General features: G+C 32.9%; 1 long non-coding RNA gene across 1 annotated transcript; it reads left to right on the top strand.

Annotated features, from left to right (window-relative positions):
- Positions 1-579: 579 nt before the first annotated feature.
- On the top strand, positions 580-2404 carry LOC112714986 (uncharacterized). The gene is made up of 2 exons (XR_003159425.2): positions 580-1028; positions 2080-2404. It is a non-coding gene; the product is annotated as an uncharacterized lncRNA (long non-coding RNA).
- Positions 2405-4498: the final 2094 nt, after the last annotated feature.

Raw genomic sequence — 4498 nt, 5'->3', positions numbered from 1 at the left:
GACCACGATTATACCGGATAAAAATCGGGCCGTTAACATTACATTACCTTGATACCTTCTTATAAGTTAACATGTGAAAATAACCAAATTTCTAAGACTCCAACCATTATTTGACATGGTAAAATTAACTTAGAAAAATATAACAAGAACCAACTCTTCTCTAAAATTAAAGCATAACTATAATCAATACTAATATTATCTAATAATACTAAATATTTAAATCAATATAAATAACACAATATTATGCATTAATTAGTCTAAAATCTTATGTATTTTAAACATAAAATATTAACTTATAGTCTTATAATAACTAATAACACAAAATATTAAGGTTTACGATACTTAAATTCCACATAAGAATAGTCATCATCCATCACTAATACATAAAATATTAATTGTGTATGATAACCGAGTTATCGGGCCGATTTCAGATGACTCGAACTATGGTCCAGACCCGACTCAGAATAATGATTGGGTCTATTTTTGAGATCTTTACCCGACCTTAGAGCGAAATTAACCTCTATACAAAAGTAGTATCCACCATATTATATAATTATGTCAGATCAATATTCTAGTGATAGAGATAACAGCAGAGACAAGTCAGAAGCACAGTTACAAATTTAGGAGTTACAAATTTAGGAATTTTAATTGGCCAAATTGAGATAATGAGATTTAACTCATCGAATTCTTTGCCTACATATTGCACAGGAGAGGCTGGAAACTTGAGAGTGATATAAAAGGAGGGCAAGCGAGACTATACAAAAAGAAGGGTTTGCAAAGTGGTGAGGGGTGGTGACTCGGGAGAGTGTGCGGTGATTGCTGGGAGCGGCAAGGAAGGAGCATGTCATGTGGAAAAGAAAACCAAGCTATGTGATTATCATCTCCATGATCCTCTCTTATTATATAGTTTTCAATCTGAATCAGTGCTCTCTCCTTCTTGCTCGCAATATCATTTTCACTCCTCCGTCTTCCCCATTCACCAGGTTGCATAATCCCTCGAGCCTTATGATGATAATCTTAATCTGAAGGTTCTAAATCTTCCATTACTTTATGCTTCGTTTCATTCTCACTCTCAATTTCATTTTCTTATTCGTTATTAGAAAAAGACATCACCGTAGTGGGTTTTGCTAGTGCACATGAACTGTTTGATAAATTGCTTTCGGTCTTGCATAGGTGTTCTAAACTGAGTTGGTTTTGGAAACAAATACTTCTTATGATGTAATACATTATATGAAAGTTTTCTAAGATTTGGTCTACATACTATCATTATTTATTCTTGTTTGGAAGTGATGAAGAGAATATCCATCCCCACAAGGGACAATTATTCCATAGAAATATTCTCTTTTCCCATTTCCTTTCAAAAATGTCTTTTTGTTACTTGTTTTATGATTTGTAAGTCTGGGAAGAGTGAGTTTTCTCCAACCAAGGTAGGGCTGGAACATAACATCTCTTTTATGAATTTATACTAGGTTTTTTTTTTATCTATTTTTATATAACTGAAAATGCCCTTCCTACAAGGTATGCCTGGAAGTACTTTATGAATGGATCTATGATGCCTAGTTAGGAACGTATGCGTGTTTGATTGTCACCATTGAATGTGAACCCCACTGATGAACCAGTTCAGTTATAGCCGGATGGTGCGTGGTTCGTGAAATATTTTAACATCTAAGAAATTTTCATAAAAACGTTCTAATGTATGATATCTAGTACAGAAGTTTCACGAAGTAAAAACATTTCATTTATCCCCCTAAATGTGAATGTATCTGCAAAATATAAACTAGATTAACCAAAGAGGTATGGTTTGTGTTTCGATTGGGAATGGAAATAAAAAATTGTTGATGTTTATGCAAAGTAAAAAGTGGAACGTGTTTAATTATTTGGGGATAATGGCTATGGTTGAATGCAAATGTTACAATATTGGTAATGGAATTGGGAACACTTGAGTTTGGAAGAGATGGTGATATAATGATTTAGAAAATTATTTACTTGAAGTATTAGGTCTAAACTGCATCATCCCTCCTGTTGATTCTCTATCATGTATGGTTGTGCTTTGGTAATGACTGTGTGATGTTGGTTTAGGTACAAAATCTATGGTTTCTTGAGGACAAGACTAACTGAGACAGTTCAAGGGTAGGAAGAATGGTCATGAAAATCATGTAAAACCTTGGCATACCTAAATAATATGGTTGTACATAAATTTTGATTGTGGTTCCATTTTCTATCATACCTAAATAATTTCCAAATCTGGGTTCCAAGGATATCATGCTCTATTGCTCTCCTTTCTTGTATTTCTTGTTATAAAATTTGTCCTTGTGTTCTTGGCTTCAATTTGTATATTTATTACGTGCCGGACACAGTTAACACATTTTCAGTTATTATATCATCTAAATGCTGTTGCTCTGCCCCCTTTAAGCTACATTTCTGACATCATAGTTGTTTCTAGGCATTCACAGGAACAATTCTGGTTTTATCTGGGACAATTCTCTTCAACTCTTCCTATTCTTCCCCCCCCCCCCCCCCTTCCATGTCCCTCTCTTGGTTTTGTGATGCAGTTCTCTTGTAATATTGCTTTAACTTCGTACTTTTTACAAAATCTGGTTTAAATATTGCATTTTTTATCTGTTAATTTTTGTTCTGCTTCATCTGAGTATGTATGTTTGTGTTCTTATCAAATATTACCTGGTCAAGGCACTAGTTCACTTGGTCAGTGATTTAACCAATGAATCATAGATTGAACTGCTTAAATAAAAAATTAATTAAGGGGGAAAAGTTGAGAAACAGGAGGAGGATGAATTTATTCACTAACAACTCATTTTTAGGTTTAGATTGAGTTATAGCTAGAGAAGCCCTTGCTACTTTTCTTCCTCTTTTCTCTTAGGGTTTCATTTCTTAGTTTATCTCTTAGTTGAATTTCCTACATTTCCTGTGTAATTTTCTACCTCTTAGCAATTTTACACTTTTTCCTTGGAAAGGCTCGATACATAGAATTTCTATTTGTACCTTTATTTTATTAGTGGAATTCTCAAGTTTTTTTTTTGAGAACTAGAAGTAGGCAATTATATATATTTTTATGTGCAAATTCTAAACCACTATTTCTTACTAGCAATTTACGGGCCCGATGCGCGGTGAAGATAAGTGAAGAACATAATGATGGGAATGTAAAGCTTAGTTGGGATATTATTTGGTGTAAAAAATAAAAGAGAATTGATATTATTTGATATTTATTTTTATGATTGAGATTTCTTAAAATTTGAGTCTTCTAAAATATCAATAAAGTCTAATAATTTTACTCGAGGAAAAATTGGTTTAAGCGTGCAATAAGAATTGAGAGTTCAATATATATGAAAATGGTATAAGTTTGATCTGATATGAATATGAATAAAAAATTAGAAAGAAATTACTGAAATGAAGAAAAAAAATATAGACATATCTAGTCCAGTCCATGAACATAATTTTTTTCATTTTTGCTATGTGCTTTGTTCGTTGCTATGAACAGTAAAACATGAAATTTAATAAAAATATAAATACACAGTCTAATAAGAATACATGTACATATTAGCAAGATCTAGGATTCTGTTTTCAATTAACTGCTCCTTGAGGCTAAAAATAAAAACTACCAGTTCAAGAAAAAATAAGGCTATGATTGGTGAGAGGAAGAAGAGAAGGATTGGACATTGGTGATGAGCTTCTTAAGGGGCTCTTTTATCTTCTGAGTGCCAGTGTTGACGACGAACCTCGCGGGTTTTTTGGTGAATTTTTGCTCCTTTCATTGCTGACCAGTGGAGACAAAGAAAGGCTTCATCTGCTTTGTCCTGTTCCCATACTTGATTGGAAATCGAGTAGCATCCCGTTTGTCGCCACTAGCTATTTCGCCGTCATCAACTGTAGAATTTCTCCCCGTCAAAACGACGTCAACGAGGAGAAGAGAGGGGAAGGATTAAAGAAAAGAGGTAAGTTTTGAGAGTAAATGGGAGTTAGGAGAGAAAAATGAATCAGAGAATTTGATTTTTTTTAGGGTTAAATTTGAACAGAAAAATAATTGCTCAATCAGATGCGCAACCTCTTCTTCTAAAATAAAATTTGGGGAATTGCTGCACGCGTGTACCAACATTTTCTTTTAATTTGCTGGCTAAAATACCCTTCTATTTATTACCTGGATAAAAAGGTACATAACAAATTTGATATATTTTTATTGGATAACTGCATGGTCATTCAATTTGTTTACTTAGCATTCAATATGTTTACTTTTAAAAATTATATATGTAGTGAAAAAAAATGGGTATTGAACAAAAAATTATATATAGGAAAAACGTTAGTAAATTGAATAAGTCTTATTCGAATTACTATGGGCGCACATTATATATAATTTGAGTCACTCTAGTTCGAATTAATATGTGATGAAAATTATGGGTAAATCAAATAACTTGTTTCGATTTATTGTGGGTAGAATACATGCATGCATAAATCGACTCAGCCTGCTTCGATTTGCATATTTCTT

Source organism: Arachis hypogaea, chromosome 10 (assembly GCF_003086295.3).
Source record: "Arachis hypogaea cultivar Tifrunner chromosome 10, arahy.Tifrunner.gnm2.J5K5, whole genome shotgun sequence".
Classification (NCBI taxonomy): Eukaryota; Viridiplantae; Streptophyta; class Magnoliopsida; order Fabales; family Fabaceae; genus Arachis; species Arachis hypogaea.
This window is presented reverse-complemented; position numbering and strand designations above follow the sequence as displayed.